The 18,476-nt window shown below is 48.5% G+C and overlaps 1 protein-coding gene across 2 annotated transcripts in view; it reads right to left on the reverse strand.

The window, feature by feature from the left end:
* GNAO1 (G protein subunit alpha o1) overlaps positions 1–18,476 on the reverse strand; it is a 147,062-nt gene that overhangs the window by 50,992 nt on the left and 77,594 nt on the right. The gene's annotated exons all lie outside the window — the stretch shown is intronic.

Here is an 18,476-nt window from a genome sequence, read left to right on the forward strand (position 1 = left end):
AGCCACAAGGAAAGAGGTTATTTGTGCAATCCACCCCATGTCAACAAATATTTCTATTCAGCGGACAAATCAGTTGGCGCTGCATATGTGTGGAGCTTCTTGGGAACAGAAGGAAATTCATATATGTATAAGCATATTTTAAATTGTTAGCAAAGTGACGCATATCCTGCAACGATACCCGTTTTAACCGAGTGTGTAACCTTGCTGAAGTAGGAGCCGTTTGTATCAGAAAGGACAGCAGAAAGGCTCCAGAAACAATTTTTTTCAGATGCTGGTTTATTGCTTTTCCTGAATTCTTGTTCTTTGCTATGAGCCCCTGCTACAGGGGCTAATTCATGTTAACACAGACCACCTTGGCTGGCTGTTGTGCTTTGTGACTCAGAGGGAGAGGAATCTCCTGCGGTTAAGGAGTATGGCAGTGAGGGCAGGGCCAGCTGGCCATTTTCAGATGGAATCTTTTTTGGTGAGAAAAATGTGATTCACTGGAACAGCAACTTTTCCTGGAGGATAGTGTTCTGACACAACACAAGTCCGGAAGATGTCTCAGATTTAGGATGGGAACGTCTAGACAGCCTTGGAATAGCTGAGTTTAGCCCCGCTGTAACAGTCCACAGTGGCTGATGCTTCACTCATTTGCAAAGCAGGACACCCAAATTCATGACCCACCTCTGCTTGCTTTGCAAAGTGGATCTCCCACACCCCCCACAGACTCCTGAAACCCCAGGGGTGTTGGCTAATCCGCAGAGCTTTTCTTTCATTGCTTTGAGAATTTTGGAAGTCTCGTATTTCTACCAGCTGAAACAAAAGCAATTATTATTGTTATAATTAATTGGAAAAGAGGAGCTCTTATTCCCTACATGTGCTTACAGCAAACTAGTGAAAATAACCTCCTTGTTCTATTACCTTTTCTCTTGTCTGCTAGATCGAACCCATTCTTGAACAAATGCAGGCGGAAGTCTTCGCCTTCCAGGGTGTCTGGTCTAAATCAGCAAATGCTGACCAGAAACAAGAGTCTTGCAAAGGGGAGTGCAGGCAGTGCCCGTGCTTTGCTGTCACTGTCCCACAGACAAACAACCCCTGTCCATCACAGTGACCTGACTCATGAGCACAAAGCCACCCGCAGTTGGGTGAGCGACCCCCGGGGAGCCCGCGCATCTCCTGCTGGAGGAGCCCCTACATCCTCCCTGGCTACCACGGGCCCTGCTCCTCTGCCCGGTCAGGTGCTGCTGCTGCTCCTGTCTGATGCTCAGATTTAGCAGCTAAGGTGGGAACAGCCCAACGGCTTGCAAGGCAAGCAGATTATTTCTTAGGTCATGGGTACAATTAGAAGTGGAGGAGCACCAGTGTTGAAGAGCACCACAATAACCTGGGTGGGAACGACAAGGTGTATGGCCAGGATCCTGCATGGCCAGGATCAAAACTCCTCAAAACTCAAAAGTCTCTCTTTATTGAACACTGAAATCGTTGAAAAATCGCAGGGCACCAAACCGCTAGCACTGAGACTGAAGCTGCTGGAGACTTCAATGCTCAGAGAAAGAGCCTCAAGGCCCCTGATCATCCAGTCTTTACAGGCTGAAGAAGTCTCAGTACTGTACGGAGACACCAACCCATAAAACTTAATGGGGTGGAGTCTCTATGCTTTGAAGACTTTATGAACAAAAAGTCTTTCTCACAGAATACTTAACTTCATATTTTAGTGCCCAGGAATCCTCCCAGCCCTCTGTGCAGACTCTGCTCGGTTTGGAGAAATAGCATTGGTGACTCACACCTCAAAGCCAAGACAAACGAAGAACCTTGAAGAGTTCAGTTAATTTCAAAAGCTTGTTTTCTGCCCCGGAGTGCTTCGTGAGCTCAGTGAATATTCATAAATCATCAGTACGGCTTGCCTGCCCTGCTGGAGCTGTAATTCTGCTCTTTTCATGGACTCTAAATAACACAAAGCCTGCTAATGGTCAGCCCGCTTGGGGCTGTGGTCTGGTGTGGCCCCGTTATTTGTGTATTCCTGATATATGTGTATTCCTGTTATATGTGGGTGGTGCAGAAAAAGCATCCATGCTTTCAGTCAGGTAGGAAGGAGGTCTTTCGTATGTTATCTTGACTACTGGAGGGGATTATAGGTGTAAGTCACAGATCTGTCCATCTGTCTGTGTGGCAAAGCACTCCTGTGTGGCTGAATCTCTCCAGCTGTTATGGGCTGGGCTGCTTCTGAGCTTTGTGGACTTAACTGCAGGTTGCTTTCTGCAAAGCATCAGGGGGAATGGCATGGTCGTCACATTTTCTGTGCTGGGAAATAGCTACCTCACCTTTTCCACTACTGAGACTTGTGGCAGTCCCTTGTGATTTAAGACGCAGCACAAGAGGGTTTGAGCAGAAGACACAGATGATCAGTGATGACAGGGCAGAACGAGAGTGACCAGGGACAGGCATCTCTGGCTGTGGTGATCAGGTCTGCTTGGGCCAGAGGCAGAGCTGAGCTCGTACAGCAGGGGATTATTTTGGTACATACTCCTCTGCAGTCACTGGAGGTCCCTTTTGGGGATGGGAGAGGTTCCGCTCCCGCAGTGCGGGCAGCTGCCTGCAGGGCAGGCCGAGTCCACAGGCTGGAGCAGGGGAACAGCTTGTAGGTAAGTTTATTGCTCCTGCTGAATGGTAATACAAATATTCCAGACTTAGTTTTATTTTGCAGAGTGAACCATTGAACTCTCAATTTTATAGACCCAGAAAAAGCAGGTGAAACGAGTATTTTTGAAAATACTCCTCCCCCCTGCCAAGGATGAAGCCCCTCTGTCAAGGAGCATGGGGCCATCCAGAAGTTCAGGCATTTGTTAGAGGATTTAACAAGCAATTAAGGATCCAAGAAAAGAAGATACCCCTTTCTTTTCTCACTCTCCAGGCTGCATCTCAAGCTGGGAATGACATTAAAATCTCCAGCCCCCCCTGGGCCCAGCAGGTAGATTTTTAAATACTGCCTGATTGACTTTTTCCTTCCCACCTCCCCTGGGTCTGGCACTCCTGCTTTTCCCAAGGTGAGAGGAGCCGAGCCTCCTGCCATGCTCTGCCTCTGTACTGAAGCCAGCAATTAAATAAAGCAAAACAAAACAGAACAACCAGCCCCCCCCCCCCAACCTCCTGCCTTGCAGTTCCCATCTGAAGGGGTTTTCGTTAATGAATATCATGGTGGTATTTCAGCTACCTCAGGAGCTAAAAATAGGCAGTTCTCTGTCCCTGGGATTGCTGGAAGGAGCCGCAACATGGTGCAGGGCTGCTTCCTCCATTGCTGCCTCTGCTTTTTCCCAGCTGCTCTGTCTCCTGTCCCTTCAGTACACGCTGGCTGGGAGGAGGGCAAGGGGTTGGGCTGGTCTCCTTCAGGCTGGTTCTCATCCCATAGGAGCACCCCAGCCCACCCCTGCAGCTTTCCCATGCAGCCTGCTGCTGCTTCCCAACGGCCCGTGTTTTCCATAGTGGGACAAACCTAACCCCCGAGCTGATTGCCTTTGGGTTGTCTCTTACTGAGAGCAGGATTTGTTCAGCTCTGTGTCACTGCTGAATGCTGAATGTGTCCTCCCACAGTGGGAGAATTAGAGCTGGCTGGCTGGGCTTGGCTTGAGGAAACAGCTGAACTCAGAAACCCTGGGATGGTAAATTATACACCCAGGCTTTGGCCATCAAGCTAAAAGACCAAATAAGCCTTTGCTAAAGGAACAAACCTCCACACCAGTCGGGAATGGAGAGGGCTCTGTAGGGCCAGGGCAGGGTGGGGTTTTATAGGACAGTGAAATCCATAGGCAGATGTGAACAAGAAGCTTGTAAACTCAGCGGGAAGTCAGTGTGTCTCCTTTCTAACCCTGGGTTGTGTGGCTACCTTTGCACCAGACACACGGTATAAATCCAGTTCATAAGGAGATCTGTTTTCTCACTAACCTGGACATAACCGCAGTTACTTAATTGTCTCCCATATGTCACTGTCACCAAGCACACAGGCTGTGCTCAGCAAGCAAACTTGTGACTTTGCTTGCAACAGCCACATAGCCCAATTAATTTGTTACCTTGCTGGAAGGGAGAGGGGCTCTTCCTAGCAGTCTGGTGTGACTGGCAGTCATGTTTGTCTCTGCAAGCAAGTTACTTCATCATGTCGATATAGACCACCCCTAATTATTTGTTCCCACCACCAGCCATGATCTGAGCCCACGAAGGTACCAGCAGAGCTGTTGCTGCCCTGCCTGCCATAGAGTTGTGCTGGAGTGGGACTCGGGTCCCCACCTCTCTGACTATCCCAGGGTAAATCCTGGCTCTGATCCTCTGAAGTTGTCTGAACACTAACTAGGGGACACTTTTTTCCCCTTATTTTTAAAAAGGAAGTTTTCTGGTAGGGCAGTATTTAAGGGAAAGGCAAAGCCTTATGTGAAGCTATGTGGTACAAATCTGCCAAACCCTATAGAGCTGCACTGACTTACACCCACAGGAGAGCTGACCTACTGTGTCATATTGTACCGTGCTTTCCTTTTGGTGAACTAAATCCCAGTAAATATCATTTTTGCTGTTATTTACTCTGATTAATCATACTTGTCACTCAGCCTATCTCAAAGGTTAACACTGGGGCAATTTCCTCTGGTGGCTGGTTGTACTCAAAGCTGCATCTCAGAACATTTCAGCAAATCCATGTGGCGGGGGGAAAAGATAAGCACTGCATTTTGCTGGTGGCGCAAGACACATCAGAGACACGGTACTAGCAATCTTGTGAAAAAAGTAGTGGCCATCACCAGTGAGGAACTTGGGGGAAATCAAACTGATGTCTTGAAAGCATCCAGCACCCACAAAGGACGTCCCAGGACGGGGACCTTCTTGGGGGACCCAGATCCTGACCTCAGGGCACAGTGGTATGTGCCTCTGCTACTTCAGTGAGAAACACGGTCCCGTAACTTGGGGGCAGAACGTGGCTCATAAACTGAAAAACCTCCTCCTCCTTACAGAGCATCTCAGAAATCTGGGCCCTGCTTCCCAGCTGAAGCGTGGCTGCATCACAGCAAAAGCCAGTTATTTTCACGGCATTTGCAGCCTGAATGAATTCTGGAAACAAAGCAGAGCTGGTGAATACGCCTCTTCCAAAGACATCCAGGGCCCAGCTCCAAGTCCATAGGAGGTTTTGTAGACGCTGAATAAATAGCTACACGTATGACTCTCCCCCTCACTCTTCCCTCTTTCTCACACATCTGTGTTTCAGAGCTGACCTCTGAATCTCTGGAAATCTGTCTGGCATGAAGTAGCTGCTGTGCATCACAGGAGAGACAACCTTCTCCCTTCCTCCTCCACTCTTCCATCCACCTTCAGAAAACTTAATAAAGGCCTCCCACCTCTGCTTGGCATTTGGCTTGCTGAGAGACCCTGGAAGGTCCTGAGCTAGTAAAAAACTATCCAGTGGCTTATTTAAATTTATCCCTTTAGAGAACACCTTGAGGTGGGCACCCAAGCTACATCCCTTCTGCACTCTTGTTAGTTGGAGGCAGATCTGGAAAGCTCCTGACGTAGATCCCAGTGGTCTGGGAAAGATGGGTTTGCGCTGATGTGAAGCTCAGTGTAGCGCGCTCTAGCAATTTGCATCACACAGCAAAACTAAGCCTAACAAATTAAGTTAGAGATGGTTGGCTTTCTACAGCGTCACACTAGTCATCTTCTACACTGCTTGTGTAAAACAGCTCACAAAAAGGTTGGTTGACTTGGGTACAATGCCAAAGGGCTGTTGCCTGTCTGTGAGCAGACAGGCTATTTTGTACAGAAAACATAACCTGACAGCCACAGTGACACGCAGATCTCCTCCTGAGGTTGTGCTGTCTGGCTAGCAATTAGTAAAGCCCTGGTTTTCATATCCTTCTGGAGCCAAGAAGGTCCCATCACCTCTGACTGTCTTGGCCAAACAACTTCTGTGTGTCTGGTACTTGGTCTAGGATCTCTGTCCTGAAACCTTGTTACAGCTCATTTTTTCTGTCTGCTGCTTCCTATTTAGGGAGACATTGAGCAGGACAGATATTATAGATTATTACGGCTCTAAAAGCAGGCCAATTGCTTTGTGTTTGGTACTACTTTTATTCCTACTCATTCTGTATCATACTGCAGTTGATCAAACAAAATTTCCTAGCTTTTATGTGGGTATAAACTTCTTTTCTCCTCCTGCAACACACGTACAATAATATTCCCTGTTTGCTTGGATTACTGACTATCTGGCAATCCAGGGTCTGGATAATTCATGGACTAGAGTAAGCTCTTGGGCTGCCAGTTGGCCACCACCATTGTAAGAGTTCCTACAGTCCTATGTCCTGTAGGAAATAGCACTTCACTCACCAGAGAGGTGGAAAAACCCAGCACCCAACAACATAGAACTGAACCTGCAAGAGGGATTTCCCAAATTTGCTTCGTTCTGGGAAATTGTAGGGTCCTCCCCTGTTCTTGAGGAGCTCAGAAAAGCTCCTGAGCTGGGCAAGACAAACATCGTGGACAGTTGACCTGATTTTTCCAAGCAAGGATGGGAAAGCCAGAAAGTATGTGTTAAATGGTCTCAAAATAGGTCCTGACCCACTAGCTGCAATGGAAGGTGAGAAAAAGGCACTCTGTCTGTCCCAGACACTTCTAATTCGAGAAGACGGCATCCCTGAGAGACCAAGAGCTGCTGCAAACTCCCCCAGCATCCCTCCAAAGGCAGGATGGGTCCTCTGTCCTACAAGCACTGAGCAAAAGGGCTGGGTGCAGGACCTGCAAGCCCAAACATCATCCCTCGCTGACGACTTTCAGGCCGTGCAGGCACAGGCAGCACTGCCCACCAGGGAGGGGATGAGAGAGAGAGTCACAGATGGGGGACATTAGCCGCATGGCTTCATGCTCCACAGGGAAGTACTCTGCTGCGGTGCTGAAGAGGAGGCTGGAAACACATAAAGATGAGAGAAAAAATCCTTGCAGTCTACTGCCCTTCTTCTCTCTGTAAAATCCTCTCTGCTGGGTAAAAGTCCATAAAACGTAACGGCACTGGAGTGTTTGTGTTGCAGTAAATGGCAGGGAAATGCCTGATATCCACAGTGGGAGAGCAGGTGGGGAAGCTGCATCAGCTCCGGGCATTTGTAAAATAAATGGCTATTTTACATTCATTGCAAAGCAGATCGCTGAGGATGAGCAGAGTGGGAGTGATGGCAATTCTCCGGGAACCCGCTCTGGGATTGGGAATTCCCGACAGCTTTAGCCTGCACATCTTCCACTCTGAGTTTAAGATTTTCCACACCAACATGCCTCTGGGCGACTGCATAAGGGTGGCAGGGCAGAGAGGACACAGTTTTGTCCCAAGCTTTCCCACCACAAAGTGGGAAACGGGCTTTGTCTTTGGAACAGAAAGGGAAACCAGCCCCTATGGTGGGAGTATTCCCAGGACAAAGCCGGATTTTTTTTTAACATCTCTGGCTAAATGCTGCTCATGTATGATGATTTATAGGGCAGAGCCTTCCTGCTGGGAAGCTGTGCAGCGCTGGAACCTAGTAATTAGTTTAATGCTCAGAGCTTGATGCTGAATGGTGGGTGCTAATCTCCACTCTACAATTAATCTAGCAGATTTATCAGTGCCTCGTACAATGAAGGACTAAGTCTGTGGGTTACAGTCATCTGTCGCTGAAGAAAGCGACGGTGTTTCAATCAGAAAGAGCCTTGTTTCATTTTATGGTCCTATTTTACTTGGTAAGCTGTGTTGAAGATATATACTTAAAAGACAAGGTGGAGAGGAAAAATCCTCCCACCTGAATCCTGCTAAATTTCAGCTCGCTGTTGCTTCTTCTCTCCTCTGTAACCCATAACTAGGATATCTGGGTAGGGATGTCTTACAGCTCACCACTGAAACAGCTACAGCAGTTGGTGGGTTTGGTGTCCATACCCAAGCCTTCTGCCTGACAGGGTGTCTCAAAATTATTTCTTGCATTGCTGGTCTGAGAGCAGGTATCACAGCAGACAAATAATACTGGATTTTCCACTTGGCAGCAGAACCGAAAAATTAGGTGGTGTGAAAAATCGGCTTGGATCAAACATGTTCCTCTGCATTCTTCTGAGGGCCCAAAATCCTCCGAAAAATTTCATTTCACATCCAGCCAGAGCACTTGCTTTGAGCTCTCCCAAAATATCTTGGTTTGTTTCGAGTTATTTGAGGGGGTCTACTATTATTTTAAATGTAGGTCAATTTTTAAATAAAAACTTTGTTTCCAAATGAAAAGCTGGAAAAATGAATGAAAACAAAACACTTTGACTTTTTAGGAATGCAAAATCCTTTTGAAAAATTCTCCAAATTTTCACATAATTTCCTCTTGGCCATAATTACCTGTAGATTTTGACCAGATTTTATAAATGTTTTTGGTTTCTTTTAGATGGTGTTTTTTTACCAAGTTCAGTAAACATTTCTGTCCAGGTCTAGTAATAAGTACAAGAACTTTCTTATCAGGAGTCCTTCATTCACCACTTATTTGCTGGTTTAATTTGGATTCTCAACACCTCAAATTTTCTGGTTTTCAGTCCTGTACTCTTTCACCAAATGTCTCATGAGATGACCACTGCTGAGTGCAGAGGAAATGGTTTTCCTTAGGTTTGACTTGGACTTTGTAGGAGCAAAACAGGGTATGGAAATTCCACCACCTACATGGTCACACTGGCACTGTGGTTTAAGAGCTGTCCCAGCAATTTGCTAAATATTAACTAACGGGGCATCGCGTCAGGCAGGGAGGGCACTTTGGGAACTGAGTTTCTTCTGCAAACTTAAGCAAGTTTCCCTTATTTGTTTAAAGAAGTACTCTGGGAAGAAGGGCCTCTAAAAAAATGCAGTGCTTTGCGTTACTCAGCCTTGCCTATTGCACATCGATATTTTCTGGGGAAGCTCTATAAAAAGAGACAACGGAAGTGTGCAAATGGAAGTGTGCAAACCTGCGGCTGTTTTAGGATTGTCACTGGCAGCAGTTCCCAATGCAGATACCCAAGAAAGCTGCTCAAGTAATGCATATGCTTAATGCCTTTGCCTGCACTGGTTTGATAACTTTTTGCTTTTTGGACTCTGGCTGCGCACAAGCAGCAATGGAGCCGCAGGATGACCCTGGAGGCCTCTGTGGTCTCAGGAGGTGTCATATTAACGCCATGAAGGGGATGGGATGAAATGAGATGGGATTCATTGAGCGACTGGTTAGTCAAATTTTGCCTGTAACTTCTTACTACCACAACCTTCATTTACCTTCCCTCCTGCTTAATTTCCAGCTGCCTATGAACCCTCTCCTGCAGGGAGGACCAGGATTTTGAAGACTTGGGGGTGGAGGAGCATTTGGCTGAGGTCCTGCTGCGAGTGGAAGCTGCATCTGCTGGGGCTGAGGTTGAGAAGTGGCTGGTCGAGGTGCCTGTGGCTGCCTAGAAGGAGCCCCAGAGTTTAGAGCGGATGAAAGACAAATTTGTAGCTAAATCTCTCCCATGCTGCTGTATCTCCTGCAAAATCAAGACTCAGGTGTTTGTAACAGGCTCGGAGGAGCTCTTCTTTTGATCAGCAGGGATTACAGAGACTAACCCCCAGCAAGTTCCTCCTTACTGGAGCTGAGGCACTTTGTACACTAACAGATTCGCTTATGTATTGTTTCAGGTTGCTGCAGAGAAAAATTGTCCTATATTTTCCTTACAAGAACATCAGGAAAGTTCCCTAACACTTTGGTAGGGAGAGGATGGGAGGAGGAAGAAGAGAGAAAGTGATAGCAGAGTGAGGGGAAGGAGAGGAATCTGGTGGGTTGGGTGTGACCATTGCTATTCAGGGGGAAGCTGTTCGTGGGGCTATTAACAGGAACTTTCCTTTATTAACTGCTCTTTTCAGAGAGAATGGATAAATGGGATCTCAGGTGCAGCATGAGATGACAGGATAGTCCATAAAATAAGCATCTGGCAGAGAAATATCTTTATAACTGCTTAACAAGGATAGGCAGAAATAGGCTGGGGGCCCAGAAGAAATCTTTGATGCTGTTGTGTGTATTTATTATTTATTCTTCTGGCATAAATATAGCATCAAAGACTGCCAAAAACAAAAAGCCCATAACCTGCTGTCAATGGATTAGTCCTACATCTCTGTAACCATGGAATCATGTAGTATTGACAAGGAAAATCAGCAACAATGGGAAAAAACACGCCTGGCATTTATGACATTTGCAAGGATGAGGCAGACTTCCTCACTCTGGTGAGGATGCACCAGAAGGGATAAGAAAATCTGTGAGCATCTTGCTAGCCTGGGCATCTGTGAATCTCAGCTATGATGGAAAATGCCACGAAACAGCAAACTTGCTTCTTTGTGTGTAATCCGATGTGATACACATGGGGAATATAGGGTGAATCACCCCTAAAACATTTTGCTGCACTGCAGAGCACCTTGAGCCCCACAAAATGGTGGGGAAAGCACCAGCGCCTGTCTGTAGTTGGAAGGGAAATATCTGCAACGTCTCAAGCACCATGGTCAAACCTCTCAGTGGCTGTGAGCTGGTGGTGTTCACCTCTGTGGGTGTGACGCTGCCAGTCCTCGCCCGCCGTCTCTGAGGCCCATCCTATCTCAGTGCTTTCCTTCCTTCTCCCTCTGCTGCTCCCTCTCTCTTTGTGCCAGCCTCCCTGGCTCTGCAAGTCACGCAGCCGCTGCAGCTGGAAGCCCTCCCTCGTGGTTGTACACAGCAGAGGACTGTGTTGACATGAGTAGCAAGGCATAGGCTTAATACTGTACTGATTATTTTTTGGAAAATAATGTATATTCACTTTTTTCTGGAATGCTTTTGCTGGCTTGGAAATATTTCAAGTACCAGCAGGGGATTAGGGAGCTTCTTTTAATCAGCTTTTGTTTTGTTTCTTTTTTTACATCTTTGCAGAAGAAGGAGTAAAAGCCTACTCTGAAATGTTCTCCATGGAGGGATCAGGATTTGGCAGCGTCATGTAGTGATGCCTCTGGATAAGGGGAAAGGGGAACAGTGCAGCATCTCACCACCTCCCAAAGCCCCCTTGCAGAAGGGGTCAGGCCTCTCCCGCAGACAGATTTGGGGCAGGAGGAGCTGGTGTGCTCCAGCCGCCGGGCCGGGAGCAAAGATCAGGCTGGGGGTCTGTTTACACTGCCCCTGACTCGCCCTGCAGCACAGAGCAGAAATGCCAATAAAACCCCAGAGCAGAGATTTTCAGTTGTCTAACGGGTCTGGAAATCTGATTTTCTCTAAAACAAGTAGACCTGGCCTATAGCCACAATGTACACCTTGGCAGCGGCGTGTGCAGTGGTCCCTCCGTGGCATCGTTGGTTGGTCAGAAAGTGAGAAACCCTGACAAATCCGAACGTCTGCCGTTCATAGTTCCTCTTCTCTTTCCCTTCTCTGATACTTTTGCTTTTTCTCTCCTGGTGATTCTGTCTCTCCCTGGCTCTACCGCGGCTCTGCCTGCCTGCCCACAGCCATCCCCGGCCCCAGGAACAGCCCTGCGTGCGCAGCACTCTCTGGAGATGCCATTTCTCTTGCAGGCATTCAGTCTGTGGTGCATTGCAAAAAAAAAAAATCCCCAGCGGAGTGAGTGATGCCAGTAAGACGCTCGCCTTCCCTCCACTTCCCAGGGCTACTTTCTGCCTTGGCTACAAGCCTGCTGCATCTTTGTGTGGTTAATAAAAATAACCTAAAAGTACTCGGGAGCAGACAGAGCAATCCCAGAGACTCCAAACATCTGAGGGGCTTTGTTTCCAAGGCAACATCTTGTCTCCTAGCTGCAAAAGGCCACGGGAATGAAGGCAGCCTATGGAAAATGAATAGCTCAATGACAACAACAACAAAAAAATCTGCTGGGGAGCGTATCAGGGAAGGAGGGGTGTTCGTAGGGGGGCCAGGAAAGAGCAAAGCTGAGCAAGCCAGGACTAGCTGCACAGAGCATGCAAAGGGACAGGGTGCAATTTATCTCATGAGAAGCACAGTCCTGCCCCCATTGAAATGCATAACACCACTTCCCCCGACTTAATGGGAGCAGGGGAGCTTGCACAAATCAGCTATTCTTTTCTTTTCCCCTTTTTATAAGCTACAGTGTTTGAAGATTCGAGCTGGTTAAAAATAATCCATTGTCCAAGGCAGAGCCTTCCTGGGTCCCAGGAGCTTTTCAGCCAGGGCTGCAACACACTATTGATTTTAACCACGCCAGGTTCCCACTGCCGGAGCTGCCTCCTCCCCTCCACACCCCAGGGCAGCGAGGCGGGAGGTGCCAGAGCACTGGAGCATCCCTCCGCCTCTTCCCATTAAGAAAGTAACACGTTTTCACCCATTTTTTAAGGTTTCCAGAGCTGTGCAGTATGTGAATATCTGTGTGCAACCCAAGCTGCAGAATTAGGTTTTTTGCTAGGGCTGCAAGGATGGTGTTGCTCTCACGGCCTTTCGAGCTAGCTGCCTGCACAGCAGACCTGAGGCTTCAGGCATGGGGAAAGCACAGACCCCCCTTCTCACCACATCCCACCGGTGACCCCCGTGACCCCTGTCTGATAGCACCCTCCCCTCCCTGGAAGAGGGCAGGCGGGCAGGTCTGTAGCTCCGCCATGGTGCTATTTAATGTGCACTCTGCCCTTACGTCAGTGACTGCCGCAGTAAAATGCCCCCGAGATCATTTATGGGATTGATATCAGACTGGGAGGGGAGAAGCTCCCCAGCGCCAGCCGAGATGCCTGCCTGCAGACGCCCTGCTCTTGCCTTTCCTCTCCCTCATGTCTCACGGGACCACCTAAAAGGATCATGATGCCAAGGGAGCTGCTGGAGCTTTTCCTCTGTGTCCCAGGAGGCAGCATGGATGCCCTGGGAATGTGACAGGTGTTGGGTCAGAAGCTCCTCCAGAGCTGGCTCCTGGCTCCTCGGCAGCACAACTGACACAGAGTTCCACCATGCCAGGAGTGGGCTCCTGACATAGGGAAGGGAGGAGGAGGGAGCCCAGGCGTTTCCCTGGGGTGGCCAGGAGGGATGGAGGACATTGGACATTGGTGCGTGCTGGTGCTGGTCTCTGCCCTGGGTTGGAGCCAGCCTCAGGCTCGCACTCTCGCTCTCCTTTTCCTCAGAGACTCTTTGGGATGATGAACAACTCAGTCATTGATGTCCTGCCTGATGTTAAAACATTTTATTTAACTAATGTCTTTCCTACCTTCTCTCAATCAATACCATGCAAGCAAGAGGTTTGCAGATGGAGAGCTGCTGGGAAATGCTCCCTTCACACTTTTTTTTTGCACCCTCTGCTATGGGCAGAGCAAATCCATCCGCATGGATGGACAACTGCTATTTATTATTCATCTTGGTACACCAAGCAGAGCTCTATCTGAGCAACTCTTGAGATGATGAGGTTTGCTTCTCACTCCCCCTCCTTGAAATGGTTTTAATTTATCTTAACTCCAGGGAATTCCTCTGAAATTGCCCTGGTGAAGCAAGTCTGGAATTTGGCCCCCATCGCCTCGCCCAGAGATGGAGGGCTGCCTCTGCTTCCAGCCCCGTGAAGTCTGCCTGCAGGGAAGTACAGCAGGCCTGTCTGCTGTCACCACACCCCGACTGGGCATGCCACAGGTAGTGCAGGTCTGTCACCCTCCCTTGACTCGTGAGAAGACACTGCTGGGGTGAGCAGGCAGCCTCAGCCTGCCTGCAGTCACTGCCTGCAGAGCGCAGGGCAGGGAGGCACGATCTGTTAGGAAAGGTGTGGACAACCAGGCTGAGGTATCAGTCTGCTCCCCCTCTTCCCAGGGGACACTCAGTGGGGCAAGCCTGGATGACTGGGAGCTGCTGGGGCTTGGGGATGCACTGGCAGGGGCAAGACGTGATTTTGAGAATCAGGAAAGTGGGGGACTTGGATGTTTGCATCAAAACCAGTACAGCAATTTTACCCTCTTGTCCCCAGTTCTTCCTTCTTGCAGTTACCCGCCAAGCGTATCGCACGCTTGATAATTTTCTGCCCTAAACTCCTTTGCAGTATTCCTGGATCACCTTTCACTGCCATAACTTTCATCCTTACGTGGCTGAACTTCACTTCTACATGAAATGATTCCCACAGACCACATCAAGTTTTCACTTGCAAATACACTTTAAAAGCACTCAGCCCCACTTCAACATGACATATATCGTGTAGTTTGTGTCACCCTCTGTACAACTGGCTCTCAAATTTGTTCATAATATTAATACAGGGCTTGGGATTTTCCAAAGCACTTGGTATTGACCTAACCTGATTCACACGGGGCTCATCTGTAGATTATTATCAACAGGGAACAATGAATGTTCCTGAAAATCCCATTGCTTGGATATAACAATAGAGAAAACAGACTTTACAGGATACATTATTATTAGCTTGTTAAAAATTCTCACCTACATGTCTTTAAAAATGTATCTGCTCAGGTCACTAATGGCATCTGCATGGACAGTCTTGTCATTACGTCTGAATGAATAAATAGTATTGGTTTATACTATAATAAATGTATAGAATAAATCAGAGCTAAAACACAGCCAGCTGGGTAATCAGCTACCTCTTCAGAGTAGTTGCTGGCTGATTTCTCATGTTCTTTCAGTTTTTCAAGAGGCATGAACAGGAGACAATACAGCTGTTACCCTTGGTCCTAACATGATCAGGTGCTGAGCACCCACTGAGCAGTCCGGGGCACTCCAACCTCTTCCTGAAAACCTTCCTGTCCCTTAATTTTCTGTGCCACCCTTCTGGTTCAGATGGCTTAGCTCATTTGCTTGCTCTCAACAGACACGCACACAGAGGCTGGCTTCCAAACCCTCAGCTAAGGGACAGACAATATGCGCTCACATCTCCTCTGAAGATAAAAATTGTCAAGCTTTCAACTTCTCTTTGAGCTGATATCTTCAGAGTAATAGGTCAAGCTGGAAATGCATTTCCAGCCCCTGTATGCCTACCAGAAGCAAGCTTTCCATCACTCTTTGCCGCTCCTTGCGAGCCACAGTGTTCAGTAATGAGGCCATTGATGGAGCAGTGGTATGTTCTTTTGTCCCTGCCAAAACCCTGCTCCCTCCTATTCAGCTCAACAAGATGCGAAGCCCTGGTGCTGCCAAGTGTCCTTTCAGCTGCCAAAGGAAAAGGAGCTAATCAAACAAGTAAAAGAGCCCTGGTGCCAGGCTCCATTCCCAGCTCAAAGCCCAGATACAATACCCGCCGGCTGCACTGGTTGGCTTCAAGAGGCTCCTGCTCTGCCCATCCCTGGGCAAGAGCTGTGGGCTCCACCGTTCCCGGTCCGCATTACTGCCACCTCAGTTAGCCCACGTCGGAAAGCTGCCGCATTGATCCCTCTCAAGGCACACCACGGCCTGTACTCGTTAGTACTTTTTTTTTTTAAATTCCTTTCCGCAATGCCAGCTTCCTATCTCTCCCCTCCTTATTTCCCATAGCAAGGAGAAAAGCCTCACGCTGTGCCTTTCACATCCCTCGGCTTGTCAGCGGGCAGCACGTTTGAAGTCATCTTTTTTGCCTCCGTTTCAAACTCTTCTTGGTCAGAAACAAGAGGAGACTGTTGGTTTTCAGTATAAGTACTTCAAGCATTGTATGGGTCATTCTCCTGTAACTCTGCTGGGTAGCGGGTGTAAACTGGCATTGCTGGCCCGGCTCTGCTGCTGCTCTGCACGAATTTACACCAGATGAGGATGGGGTTTGTTTTTGGCTGCACCCTGATCTGCTTCTCCAGGACATTCTTCCATCTCTTCATTTTTAGCACTGACATTAAGTATTTAGAGCATAAAATGACTAATTTGCCTCTCTGCAGCCGCTACGTTTTGAGGCCATTGGGAATTGCTGAAGTTATTTGCCACCTACAGCCCAGTGAGTTTAATAAAGAGATCGTACGTTTTTGTAGTATTTCTAACTTTGTGCAAACTGCTTATTTACCACAGAGCCACCACTGTGCAAATGGCCAGGAGGCAGCCACCGTGAGGGTTAAACGCAGGGGCTATTGAACAGCCCCAGAGGTGGAAATGTTGCTTTGCCAAATGAATAACATCAAGTTATCTGTTTCAGCTGGAGCTGCTCCAGTGCTTTTGGAATTCTAGAGCTCATGGACACCACGAAGAATATTTAAGGAGGCAAAAATGTAACTTGCACACTTTGGAGGTCGGCCACGGCGCTGCTGTAAATGCCTCTCTGCTCTCGCAAAAAAGTGCCACGGGCCCTTCAAAGGTAGCGGACACTCAGCTGCTCAGGGTTGCATCTCTCCTGCCAACCCTGGGCCCCTCACACAGAAGGCAAGAGCAGACCAGCCCCGAGGTGCAGAAGGATGCTGTGTGCTTGGCTGCCCTGCATCCCTCCTCTGATGCTCTCCTGCCTCACTGGAAAGCCTGCCTGAGCAATCTGTCCTTGGGTGCACTGATCCTGGCTTGGCCTGAGCTGCTGGGGGAGAGGGCAGCCTTAGGCACTGCCATTTCAAATGACACGGGGCTGGTGGCATAGCCGAGGCACTGGCTTGCCAGTACCCACCAGCCAGGGACTGGTGCCTTGGGGCGGGAGAGCACAGCCGAGCTGGAGGGCAGCGCAACGCTCCCCCAGCCCCAGCCCCAGCAAACACACGTGGGGCTGGTCAGCGTCAGTGACTGGGCTGGTGCCGTATCGCAGAGGAGTCAGCACAGCTGCTCCTGCTGGACTGGACCTCTGGCTGCTCGTGCTGAACCCACTCTCATGGTTACTTGATATCAAACTGCTCTGCAGTGCCAAGGTGCTGTGTCTTCAATGATCACGCCCTGCTGTGATGCGGAGGTGGCACAAGAGCTTTCCAGCAGCTCTGCTCCCAGACATGGGAGGTAAAGCGGCGACGTGCCACTTCTGGGCCCATGCTGCCCTCCATCACAGCCCATCATCCCTGCACTGCAGCAGGGTCCCACACCGCCTGTGTTTTGGCTCATTCTTTAGCTCCATGCAGAGTTCTTCTTCTCTCGGGCTGGACTAGGAATCATCTGGCTGCATCTGTAGCTAATGCTCTGCTGACGCCCAGAGAGATGAGTCTGTCTCCTTCTTCTAGAGTCTCAGCTGAAGGAGTCATGATCTACAGTGGGGAATGTTGTGTCAACCAGATTTACATTTGTTGTCATGGGTCTGGTGAGTCTTGCCTTCAAAATCCATCTGCAAGCTTTGCAGTTGCTGGGTTAGTGATAGCGAACTCCTGAGGCACCGCGTTCTGCAGCGAGCATCCTTCTGGGCTGCGGTGTCAGGTGCTGGTCCCCTCCTCTGCCCAACTTCCATGCACTGGACTGAGCTTTGCTTCCTCCGTGGGAGCACTAATCTGTGTAAAGAGTTTGTGTGATGTGGTATCTCTACCCACCCTCACTGCACCTCAGCAAGCTTTTTTCCCTCTTCTTCCTTCTTCATTTCTGTGAGAAGCTGTACAAAACCCCCTCCAACAATAGTGGCTTGTCAAACAAGTGAAAAAAACCCATGCATAACCCACACCACCAAACTCTCCATCCCACCCCACCAGACCAGCCTGATGGACTCGTAATTTAATAAGCTTTTCCATTTTAATGTTAACTGTCCTCATCCCCTAGCTGGGGTAATGAACACTGGCAGGATTTTTCTGTGTTCATAAATATTTCCCTGCTGCTTTGAAGAGGCTGTTTTTCCCTTGCTCTGCATCAGATGAAGATGGCTGCTCTGCCAGCTCGCCATGTAAATTTAATAGCATTCCAAAACCTCTGTCCTACATAAATATGAATGTATTTCATCCAAGAGGAACCTGTTATTGAAGGAACTGTGTTGCTAAATCATTCAGAAGGTTATTGTTTGAAGTACTCGCAGTCAACAGTATCTTGGCTATTACAGCTCAAAAAAGGGGAGGGAGGGTGGAGGAAAAAAATGAGTGGGTATCATGGAAACCTCTTTAAGTGAAGGAGCTTATGTACCGAGATCATCAAGGTATAAACAGGGCATTGCCAACCAGCAGGTCTGGCCCCAGGAGGACAGGCCAGCTGTAAGCAGCTCTACAAATTATTCACTGGCAATTGCTTTCTTGCTGCTGCCCTGACTTATTTACACTCCAAAAGATTTCTGAAGTGTGTTTATTTAAGAAAGATGAATCCAGAGGCTCTGGAAGGGGAGAGGAGCTTTCCAAAGGAATCCGGCCCTGCCACAACACAATTCGTTTCACTTATTAACCCCTCCACGTGAGGAAGAGGCGGGAGCGCGCTAAGTGCTTATGCATTATGCATTAGTGCGCTCGTCAGGAAATTCTGATTTGATGGAGGCTGAAGGTTAAAAGGCATTTCTATGCTTTTCCTTACTCCACGGTGTCACGCTGGAAGATGGAGTGATGTTGTGGGGGTGGGGGAAATTGGGAGAATGATAGCTACTGTGCCCAGACACCCATTGCCACAGTGCAAATGGAAAGAGTTTCATGGTTGCTGAAGGATGTGTGTTCCCCTGACGTTAACATCTCTTAACAAATTCAAACATTTCAACCCCCTTTTAGTAAATTCCCT

Source organism: Strix uralensis, chromosome 12 (assembly GCF_047716275.1).
Source record: "Strix uralensis isolate ZFMK-TIS-50842 chromosome 12, bStrUra1, whole genome shotgun sequence".
Lineage (NCBI taxonomy): Eukaryota > Metazoa > Chordata > Aves > Strigiformes > Strigidae > Strix > Strix uralensis.